Source organism: Barbus barbus, assembly GCF_936440315.1.
Source record: "Barbus barbus genome assembly, chromosome: 9".
Lineage (NCBI taxonomy): Eukaryota > Metazoa > Chordata > Actinopteri > Cypriniformes > Cyprinidae > Barbus > Barbus barbus.
This window is the reverse complement of record NC_136737.1, coordinates 31,146,634-31,159,133: the sequence shown is the minus strand read 5'-3', so window position 1 is coordinate 31,159,133 and position 12,500 is coordinate 31,146,634. Positions and strand designations below refer to the sequence as shown.

Sequence of the window (12,500 nt, the reverse complement as noted above, 5' to 3'; positions counted from 1 at the left end):
GATTATTTGGCTACTAAACATGATGCAAATCTGACACGCATGCTCGTTGTTTCATTCGTTAATATGAAATGACACAGGCTACAGCGCACACTGTGCTTGCAGTTGAAGAGCACATGCTACTTGAACAGTATAACAGCAGACAGGAGAGGAAAATTAGTTTTTACCGACATATGGTCTGACAACATCTCATCTGACCACAGTTCACTGTTGTTCTAATGTGCTTGTCAATTTCACTGTTTCGAGGCGAAGTGGAGTGCACATCTGAAAAGCCTCCTGTTTTATGTGGTCGTAAAGATGTTCTGCATCTAAATAAATACAATTCTTGTCAAGAAAAAAGAGACAGAAGCAGTTGTGAGTGAGGTGGTCAACCCTAGCTCTGCCCCTGCGTTACCTGTGTTAAATATTTTTAACACCATTAAACTGGAAAAATTAATTACCTGCGTTAATGCGCTAATTCTGACAGCACAAATATAAATTTAAAATAAGACTCGGTAATGTAGACATCAAAACCTTATAATATACATCATGAAAAATTAATATTAAATTTTAGATGTGCTAAAGATCACACTTCATTAACAATGTAATTAAATTATTAGTGTTTTTAGAACAAGCATTTGTTACATAATTTGGTATTGTAGAAACTCTCTTGACGAGGAATAGTCAGAAAATATACTTTTAATCACAAGTGCTCAGGAAACAGGAACAATTTAGGAGGAAACCACAATCTACAAATAAGAACGGACAGAGACAAAGGGAGAACTGAGGGCTTATAAGCACAAAGGGCACTAATGAGATAATTAATCAGACAACAGGTGAACAGGATGAATAACTAAACAAGGGAATGAACTCATAAACACAAAAACCTTACTGAAACAAAACACAATACAACAGAAAACTGAGCATATATGTTACAGCAGCTCCCTCTCCCAGATGGTGCATCCTTGCGCCATAAAATAGTCCAGCTTAGGAAGGAGGGTGGGAAAGCAAAACAAAACAAAACCAACTCCAATAAACTAGTCCATGAGGGAGAGGAGGGTGGGAGGAACCATGGAGAAGCCAGGAGCAGGAGGAGCCAGATGTTGAACCAGAGGTCAGCATGGACGAGGCCCAGGGAGGAGTCAAAGATGGGAGGAGCCATGGTGCCAACGGCTTGACGGAAAGAATCTTGAGGACGAATGACGGAGATGGAGCTGGAGACCCAGGTGGGGCTGAGCAGAGACGGAGACAAGGTGACACCGCAGGTCTGGAGGCCCACGGTGGAGCTGATGGCTCATGAGACAGAGGCGAAGGCGGGGACCCGGAAGACCACGGTGGAGCCGGAGGGAAAGAGAAGCCCGCTGAAGCCAGAGGGATCAAGGGACATGGCAAAGGCAGGGGAGTGAAATCATGTGATGGAGGCAGGTCAATGATTGACCAAGGTAGAGGTGAAGGAACAATGTACCCCGGCAGAGCCATTGGGATGACGGGCCACAGTGGAGATGAGGGCACATGGAACCAAAGCGGAGCCAATGGGTCAGAGGGATGAGGTGGAGTCCGGGGCTCAGTGGCTGGAGGTGGAGACTCGTATGACGCTGACTAAGGATTAGCTGAGGGACTGACAGGAATCAGTGGAGGCAGGGCTGAGGAACTGGCTGGTTTTAGGAGAGGAGGCGAGAGAGGCAGGCCAGGAGGAAACACAGGAAAACAGGAGCTGGCCGGAACCAGCAGAGACTCAGGAGATTCTGGGCTGTGTGGAACCAGTGGAGACACAGGATATTCTGGGCTGGGCTGAACCATCAGAGACACAAGATATTCTGGGCTGGGCTGAACCAGCAGAGACTCAGGAGATTCTGGGCTGTGTGGAACCAGTGGAGACACAGGATATTCTGGGCTGGGCTGAACCATCAGAGACACAAGATATTCTGGGCTGGGCTGAACCAGCAGAGACTCAGGAGATTCTGGGCTGGGCGGAACCAGCGGAGACACAGGAGATTCAGGGCTGGGTGGAACCAGTGGAGACTCAGGAGATTCAGGGCTGGGTGGAACCAGTGGACACACAGGATATTCTGGGCTGGGCTAGGCTGGGCTGAACCAGCAGAGACTCAGGAGATTCTGGGCTGTGTGGAACCAGTGGAGACACAGGATATTCTGGGCTGGGCTGAACCATCAGAGACACAAGATATTCTGGGCTGGGCTGAACCAGCAGAGACTCAGGAGATTCTGGGCTGGGCGGAACCAGCGGAGACACAGGAGATTCAGGGCTGGGTGGAACCAGTGGAGACTCAGGAGATTCAGGGCTGGGTGGAACCAGTGGACACACAGGATATTCTGGGCTGGGCTAGGCTGGGCTGAACCAGCAGAGACTCAGGAGATTCTGGGCTGGGTGGAACCAGTGGAGACTCAGGAGATTCAGGGCTGGGTGGAACCAGCGGACACACAGGATATTCTGGGCTAAGCTGGGCTGGGCTGAACCAGCAGAGACTCGCGAGATTCCTTGCTGGGTGGAACCAGTGGAGACTCAGGCGATACTGGACTGGGCAGAACCAGCGGACACAGGATATTCTGGTCTGAACCAGCAGAGACTCAGGAGATTGTGGGCTTGGTGGAACCCATGGAGACTCAGGAGATACTGGGCTGGGCTGAACCAGCAGAGACTCAGGAGACGTAGAAAACTCTGGACTGGATGGAACCAGTGAAGACGGGAGAAATAGGGACACATCCTCTTCAAAAACATCTACTATTCCAGAGGCCAGCTGCAGCTCACCCTCAGTGGCAGGAGTGTGGGCGGGGCTTCCCTCCATGCCCTAGTACTCCACAAGTATTCCCTCAGGGATGGCCGATATTGCCAGCATGTGCGCCTTGTCAGACGTAAGATCAGGCTCGGGCTCCAAGGTTATGGACACATTTATTACTCTTTCTGGCGCTATCATTGCGGCAGGATCAGTCTCCATGTCTGCAGTAGGCTCTGGCATCAGCTCCGTGCAGCTTGGGGAAGGTGGCCAGCTGGGCTCTGAACTTGGAGTGGAGCTCGTGAAATCCTCCTCCACGAGGCAGATGGTGAACCCTGAACTGTTGTTCACCAGCAACTACTCCACGAAAGCGGCAAAGTCCTCTCTGGGACCGTTCCCTGGAAGGTGTGCCTTTGACCAATCAGGATACTGCGTGAGGCATGACAGATCTAAAAAGTCCTTGGTATGGTCCTCCAGCGAACAGTCCCTCTACTCCAGGCAGAGCAGCTGGATAATAACCACCCAGGAGCTGTAAGGAAATACTTTTAATCACAAGTGCTCAGGAAACAGGAACATCTTCAGAGAAAATCTACAAACAAGAACAGACAGAGACTAGGGGATAACTGAGGGCTTAAAAGGGAACTAATGAGATAATTATTCAGACAAAAGGTGAACAGGATGATTGACTAAGCAAGGGATCTCACGAACACAGACCAACTGACTGAAACAAAACAGAGCATGTTAAAGCATTAGTTGATGACAAAAACAATCTATGGGCTACTGACTGGTACCAATAAATTAAAAAAAAATATCTTTGTGTATCAGTCTTAAACAGACAGTTAAATAAATGTAGGAAGGAAACAATTATAAATGATCAATCGTGCTATAATTCAACTAAATTTCATGACAGTGGCAGCCCTATTTGATTAATTGACCAAGCTTATCAGAACAAGTAGCTTTGAGTTTTAATATCAGCTGGGTGTAAAGCTTCACCCTGACAACATCAGTCTCCTGCTGTAATACCCATCCATTCAGCCTCCAGTAGGTCATGTCATCACATTCAATCAATAAAGCCTTGCATCCAAAACACTGACCAATCACATGATGGATAATAGTCCTTTCTGTCTTATAATAACCATTTATTAAAATAAAAAAACAATGAATAAATGCTCTATAATGGATCAACAGGCTTTAATAGAACAGTGTGATGAAATCACACACAAACATCCAAAGAAGATTATTTATTTATATATCATTAATTAATGTGACTATGCCTTTTATCTGTTAATTCCCACAATGAAAATCATTTACTTACAAAACCTTGCTCTGCTGCTAGTCATCTATTAATGATTAAACAGGAAGGAACAACTAAGACAAGGCACAGCTGTTAGAAATAAAAATCCCCACTGTTGAGGCCTTTTGTGTAAACTACAACATTAAAGAAACAGTTCACCTGAAAAAAAATGTCAATTTGGCTGAAAATATGCTCACACTCAGTTCATCCAAGATGTAGATGAGTTTGTTTCTTCCTCAGATTTGGAGAAATGTAGCATTGCATCAGTGTCTCAGCAATGGATGCTCTGCAGTGAATGGGTGCCGTCAGAATGAGAGTCCAAGCAGCTGATAAAAACATCACAATAATCCACACCACTCCAGTCTATCAGTTAATGTCTTGAGAAGACAAAAGCTGTGAGTTTGTGAGAAACAAATCCATCACTTCTGGACAAAAATATTCTTCTGATTCAGACGAGATGGCTCACTTTTTCACTGGAGGAAGGGTTATTATGGATTATGCACTTGTATTTTAATCAAAAGCAACTGTTTGAAGTTAAGAAATCTTACAATCAAGCAGGTTTTTGCTTCACAAGTGGATTATTGTGATGTTTTTATCACTCTCATTCTGATGGCACCCATTCACTGCAGAGCATCCATTACTGACCAAGTGATGCAATGCTATATTTCTACAAATCTGATGAAGAAACAAACTCATCTACATCTTGGATGGCATTTTTTCACTACTAAGGTGAACAGTTTGGAAAATTAAGGCTGGAAAACACAACGTGACTTTTGCCCAGATTTTTGCCTCAGTTTAGTCCATGTTATAGTTGCTGAAAGTCATGGTCAGTTGGTAGATTTTGGGCAGTTTAAATTGACAGATTAAAAAAAAAAGAAATCTGGTAGTCTATGATCGTCACAGTATCAGATCTTTTAGCTTCAGACCATAATTCCATCCAATATCAAACATGTGCATATGCGTGACATTCATTTTCACACAATGCATGTTTCTGCATGAGTTTGTTGTGTTTGGAACAACTTGAAAGTCTTTTAATGTGTGATCTTCAGTATTTTAGTTTATGATGCCCAGTCTTTCTCTGTAACCATTTACAAAGTCGACAAGTGTTTTAAAATCTGTTCAGACTGAGTGAATGTATGTGTGAATGCCTCTACTGAACTAACCACTCATCCCTCTCCAATATCCATGGCAACAATGAAACAGAAATAGAACACAAATATTGAATCAGTGATGAAATCTGAGAGATGGAAAACACAAGGTGGATGTGCAGTGATGGCTGTGCTATTAAAACTTACAGTATTGGTTCAGTATTATGTTATTATGACTAAGGGTAAAGAAAAATGGCCTTTGTTTTCTGTAAACATTTCGTGTTACATTAAAGAAAATTATCTTCATGCAGAAAAATTCCATTATTACTCTTATTACAGTAATGAGAAAATATTTTTTTTTTATACATAACTAATATATACATAATATCATTGGATCCTCTACATTTATGCTGTCAGTGCCATTGTCAATCCCTGTGGATTCAGTCTTTAAACTGCTGCATGCCTTGTGACTGTTACTACACTGAATGAAGATTTCAATCAATGCAATTCTCTAGATGCTGAAACCTGATACAAAAGCAGTATGTTGTTTCCTGAAAACCTACAGTCAGCTTTGTGATTCACCAATCATGAGTCAATGGGGCAGGGTTTGCTTCCTCCAGTCTTCTGAATTCAATAACAGGCTGGAGCTAGATGTGACTTATGGCCTCTAATGCATATTACAGGCAAGTCCTTACCTGCACGCTTCAAATGTATCTGGGCCGATGACAAATAATAATTTATCAAATTAAAAAGGAAAAATTGAATGTAAAACAAAGTGGTATTCATATTGGTCTTAATACAGTTTGAAAATACTTTTTTACTATTTTCAACAAAAGTTTACACTTAAATTCCCTACAACTTGAACATCTTCATAAATATCATTACATTTTGGGGAGTCGCACCACATGACATTTCATTCTGAGTATCATCAGATCAACCAGACTTCAATTTGAATTAAAATGATAATTTACTCTCAATGTTATTATTGCATTTTATAATGTTCTACAATACTAATGTGCAGATAATTGCCACTATTTTAAATAAGTAGTATAAATAGCAGAACATCCTGCTATTTTAACATAGTGTAAATTGAATCTATAGTTATTCTCACTTCATGTAAATAGCATCTAACTAAGATCAATAAATGTTGTATTGTTCATTATTAGTTCATGTTAACTAATGTTAGCCTAACTAATGAAGTCTTTCCAAAATATTGTTCAAATTGTAACTGCCTTTCATTATTATTTTGGAATAAATGGAAAAATGCATAAAAACACTATGAAATGTATAATTATTATTTAAAATATAAAATAAAAATAATTTTGATTACTTGATACGAAAAAAAAATTGTAACGGGTACATGGATTTATACAGATGCTGGTCATAAAATTAGAATATCACGAAAAAGTTGATTTATTTCTGTAATACCATTCAAAAAGTGAAACTTGTATATTAGATTCATTCATTATATATTCATATAACTGACAACTAATGAAAGTCCCAAATTCAGTATCTCAGAAAATTAGAATATTGTGAAAATGTTAAATATTGAAGACAACTGGTGCCACACTTTAATCAGCTAATTAACCCAAAACACCTGCAAAAGCCTTTAAATGGTCTCTCAGTCTAGTTCTGTAGGCTACACAATCATGGGGAAGACTGCTGACTTGACAGTTGTCCAAAAGACGACCATTGACACCTTGCACAAGGAGGGCAAGACACAAAAGGTCATTGTTAAAGAGGCTGGCTGTTCACAGAGCTCTGTGTCCAAGCACATTAATAGAGAGGCGAAGGGAAGGACAAGATGTGGTAGAAAAAAGTGTACAAGCAATAGATATAACCGCACCCTAGAGAGGACTGTGAAACAAAACCCATTCAAAAATGTGGGGGCGATTCACAAAGAGTGGACTGCAGCTGGAGTCAGTACTTCAAGAACCACTACGCACAGACATATGCAAGACTTATTCTCGTTTGGCTCTCAGCGAAGGCGGTCGCATTTTTTCTCTCCCTCTCCTTCCCTTACCTTCCCTTCCCTGCTTTGCTCTCTCGTCTCGTCTATTGTCTATTGTCTAATACCTGAGAGACTCTCTCTGCACTGCTCTCCAAACTGAAAAATCATGGATTTGATCAACTGGTCTCTCAATGCAATTGACACAATTTTCTCAATGAGAAGTTTAGGGGAACCTGATTGTCCCAGTGGGACGTTCGCAGCTGGATATACGATGGACGCATGGGAAAGGTGGCGGGTCGTGTGTCTGGCGGCTCTTTCCGTGGAGGACATTGAAGATATCTACCTATTCGGAACCATGATAACAGGTCTTCTGCTGATTGGATTAGGCTTTGCCCTGGGTTATCGTAAAATTCAGGAAACGGGTACAGCTGTCAAAAGCCTCACTAGGCTGCCCGTTATGATTGAAGCAGTGGGCAGAGCGGTCAGCTCAGAGACTGAGACTATTAACCGCAATATGGAGACTATCACGGAGAAGCTTTCGGATTTGAAAAGAAAAATTGATGGATTTGGAGGAAGAGAGGTGCTGTGAAAATTGGAATACGGCTACTCACACCAAGACTAAACAATCTTATCTTCTTTCGGCTCTCTCAAAACAGCACGGCCTCGGACAAGGTCGTGTTGGGAAACAACCCGGGAAGAGCACTGCAGGGTGACGCTCTTGCATTCCTTCCACCCTTCCACAGACACCTGCAGATTGTTGACTCTGTCTGGGTCCTGATCAAGGCTGTCTCCATAGCAACGTGCTGTGTCGCCATCACATTCTGCGGACTGAGACAACTTGATTTGAATGCCAGCGTGGCGGCTCCACAGGCACATACACACACATACGCATACACACAGATATGCATTCACCTCCTACCCCCGATCCCTTGCCTTCGCCGCTTTGTTCCGCCAGCCTGACACGCGGGTCCGACCGGCGCCGAGAATGGCTGCAGGACCGGATGGCTGCTTGCCGGAACTGGATTACTCCCCTGTTGCAGTCGTGTGACTATGTTGTTGATTGACTATGTGCTTTTTGTTGCTGGGGTGTTTTTTCTGTTCTCACACTGTATTCTCATAAGAATATAGTCTGTGAATTTTTTTTTTCTCCCCCCTCTCCTCATGTCACGCTGTATCTCTTCCTATAATACATACATTTCACTGCTGGTTATACTCTGTATGATTATGTATGTGACAAATAAATTTTACTTACTTACATGGGTTTCAGCTGTCGCATTCCTTGTGTCAAGCCACTCTTGAACAAGAGACAGCGTCAGAAGCGTCTTGCCTTGGCTAAAGACAAAAAGGACTGGACTGCTGCTGAGTGGTCCAAAGTTATGTTCTCTGATGAAAGTAATTTTTGCATTTCCTTTGGAAATCAAGGTCCCAGAGTCTGGAGGAAGAGAGGAGAGGCACATAATCCACGTTGCTTGAGGTCCAGTGTAAAGTTTCCACAGTCATTGATGATTTGGGGTGCCATGTCATCTGCTGGTGTTGGTCCATTGTGTTTTCTGAGGTCCAAGGTCAACGCAGCCGTCTACCAGGAAGTTTTAGAGCACTTCATGCTTCCTGCTGCTGACCAACTTTATGGAGATGCAGATTTCATTTTCCAACAGGACTTGGCACCTGCACACACTGCCAAAGCTACCAGTAGCTGGTTTAAGGACCATGGTATCCCTGTTCTTGATTGGCCAGCAAACTCGCCTGACCTTAACCCCATAGAAAACCTATGGGGTATTGTGAAGAGGAAGATGCAATACGCCAGACCCAACAATTCAGAAGAGCTGAAGGCCACTATCAGAGCAACATGGGCTCTCATAACACCTGAGCAGTGCCACAGAGTGATCGACTCCATGCCACGCCGCATTGCTGCAGTAATCCAGGCCAAAGGAGCCCCAACTAAATATTGAGTGCTGTACATGCTCATACTTTTCATGTTCATCCTTTTCAGTTGGCCAACATTTCTAAAAATCATTTTTTTTGCATTGGTCTTAATTGATATTCTAATTTTCTGAGATAATGAATTTGGGACTTTCATTAGTTGTCAGTTATAATCATCAAAATTAAAGGAAATAAACATTTGAAATATATCAGTCTGTGTGTAATGAATTAATCTAATATACAAGTTTCACTTTTTGAATGGTATTACTGAAATAAATCAACTTTTTCATGATATTCTAATTTTATGACCAGCACCTGGATATATATATATATATATATATATATATATATACATTTTAAAACACCACCGCAAGCCTCTGGTGCTATTATAGGCAGTGCAATTAAATGCTCAAAAAATGAACCAACCTTGTTTGGACTTGGCTGAGAAACCGGGGAATGCCTTTGTTTGTTTGTTTCTAGATTAAATATGCTCTTTGTTTTAGTTGCAGCCATAAAATGACTGGTTTCTTGAAATATTGTAATTGTAAATTCTTGAAAAGATGTAATTATTCATTGTTATCATTGTGTAATGTAGAAGAATGCAGATGTGCAAGAAACAATTATCCCTGCTTTTATTATTTCCATACAGTGTATGCCATTAATGCCGTAAACAATGTAAATATTCATGTTAAGTATATTAAAGATACTTAGAAATGTTCAAACATACATATTTACCTTCCTTAGTATTGTTGCACTGTAAGAATAGTAGTTTAAGCAATGGTAGTTTGTACAGTGCATTGTGTTGCACACTTCTTGCACACAGCAGGCTTTCAAGAAAAAAGTGATAGGAAAAGTAATGGGAGCCTGTGCCCCTGTAGAGCAACGCCCCTGGTCTGAGATTAACTCAAAATATAGGTTTATGTTAAAACCTAATCTTAAATCCATAGAATTATATACTAATGTATATGATCTATTTTTGCAAATTAACTCTTCATATATAGTGCATCTTGTTTATAATATGTCCCTAATATATAAAGAATTATATAGACTGTTGTTTAGTGCTTACTCTTTCAAATATTGTTGAATTTAATACATATGGCATATCTTGTTTATGTGTCATTTTGTAATTTGTGGGTGTGTGTTTTATTTTCTCCATATGTTTCTGGATGTTTGTTGCATCACGTTACTGTGAACAGCCAGACAAACATTTTTTCAAATATCAATAAGCGGTTTTGTTCAAATATTTTATAAACTTTTGATTGATTTATTTATTTTATTTACTTCATTATGATATCAATCCATTTTTGAATTATCTTCCAAAAACAACATCAAACTGAATTTTAATTCAGAAATAAGTATTGCAGTGCTGTTCATTACAGCATATCACTGTATAATGCATAAAGAACTGTGTAAATTGTTGTATAGTGTTTACTCTTTACTCCTTTTTTGTATTTATAATTTGTATTTATATTTAGGAGTATTTACATTATAATGTATTCTGTGTATCTTATTTAGAATGTGTCTTTTTCTAATTACCTGTATTTTTTTAATTATTTCTTGTAATAATAACTGGATTACTGGTGCAACCAGTCCTGAGTCAGGTCATAATGCTTATATTTCTGAATAAAACTAATTAATATAGATGTTAGCACATGAAGCAGAGTGTAAGAACATGTCTGAACACTAGAAGCAGCAGAAATGTGTTTGTGTGATGATCTAACAGTGCCAGGGTGTAGTCAGAGACAGTAAACATTACTGAACTGAGTGTTTATGAGTGTGCAAGTGTGTATAGGGTGTTGTTAGACAGAGCAGGCATTAGATCTGTATTCCAGGTGTTTATGTGCATGGGATGAGTGTGAGGATGGGGTGTTGTCCTGATGCATAACTGCTGATGCATGCGAGACACAGTCCATAGGTCACTGTACAATCATCTGAGTTTATGACAGAAAGCACAAGCATATTACTAACACTACCACAGAAAACCGCGGTTAAGAGCCTTTTCCCCTATATAACACACCCTTTTAAATGCAAACTGAACATTACAGTATGAATACAACGATTACCTCGGAGTATTAACACTGAGACACTCTCATTAACATATCATAACATACCTGTTACGATCCCCGCTGCGTCCACTGCACTAATGTCCGACACCGTGTTGAATCAAGGCCGAGCTGAGAGAAAACACATCCCGTGTCCAGAAGCGGGCTAGGAGAGGTCAGCAGCACCGAGAGATGGACCGGCACTGCGCACTTTCTGCGGCTGCGCTCAGCCAATCCTACTACGGAGAAGGCTGGCTCATTAATATTAATGAGGTAGCGTGACGGGCTTTACTGATTGGCTGGAAGCAGTAAGTGGGCGGCGCTTCGACTGATAGGACGCTGGACACTCGGTTATGAATATTAATGAGACTGTGTGACTGGACATTTCAGGAAAATTACCAAGCAACATCAAACGTCACATAATAAATATTCATAAACTAGACCTCTAGAGGAAAAACTCTGATAATTTACAGATAAATTTAATTTAAGGCAAATAAATCATGCTGGAATTACACTTAGTCTTCAATCAGTGTGTTTGGTATCTATGAGGTTCACACATCACATATCAATCTCCGGGTTGGTATTTATTAACAGAAAAATAATAAAACACAGTCTACTGTGATTTCACTGCCATCTGCGGGCAGAACACAGAAGTGCACGTGACTTAAAAACTGCTTTTACAAATATTCAAGTTGACATGGAATTTTATTATTGGCCTTTTTATAATCAATTCCATAGCTTCAGTCAGTTATTTAATTATTCTAAATGGTTTAATAAGAAGCAGCTATAATTACTGTATGCATAACAGATATAATGGATCATTCATGTGCTCCAAAGAATCACACAAGGCCATGTGAAGGACTAAACATCAGTCCCAGCTGAGCTTCAACACTGAGATGAGCTCTGCTTTAATTACAATGCAGCACAATCATACATGATACAGATTTGTGTACTTTCTATGAGTGTTTGTAAACATGACTGTAATTAAGGAATAAAATGTAAGGATAGAATAAAAAAAATGCATAAATAATTAAATACTTCTATATCTCTGGAGCTGTGGTGTGCCTACTTTGAAGTTTTCATCCCTATTCTTGTGTGGTGGAAGCACCCACATCGAGTTTTTTTGTCCTAATTGATGTGCATTCTTGGACCATTCAGAATGAGTAAAATAGCACAAAAAATTAAGTAAAACTTGTTTCATTGGAGCAAACAAAACAAAACAAACAAACAAAGAAGAAAAAACCCCCCTCTGTGCTAATGAAGCCAGGCCAGTAGTTGACGATGATGAAACACCCCACGAAATTCCCACACCTTTTCCACAAATTCATGTTTTTGTTGTTTACATGGAGATGTGAAGAGCAAAAAGTGAAGAGAACGGACTATATAGACAGTTATTATCATGATTTAGGCCGAAGAAGCTGAAAAAGGTCTGAAGATAGAAGTCAGAAAGAACTACAAAGAGAAAAGATGAGCGTGAACATTGGTAATCCATACAGC

The 12,500-nt window shown here is 40.6% G+C and overlaps 1 protein-coding gene across 2 annotated transcripts in view; it reads right to left on the bottom strand.

Annotated features, from left to right (window-relative positions):
• Positions 1 to 11,246, bottom strand: part of LOC306874678 (kinesin light chain 1-like) — a 36,851-nt gene extending 25,605 nt beyond the window's left edge. The window contains exon 1 of one of the 2 annotated variants that reach the window (XM_079424882.1): positions 11,073 to 11,246. The gene's annotated coding sequence lies outside the window, so the exon portion shown is untranslated. The remainder of the gene's footprint in view (positions 1 to 11,072) is intronic. The other variant, XM_079424883.1, reaches the window with a different exon arrangement.
• Between the last annotated feature and the right edge of the window lie 1,254 nt (positions 11,247 to 12,500).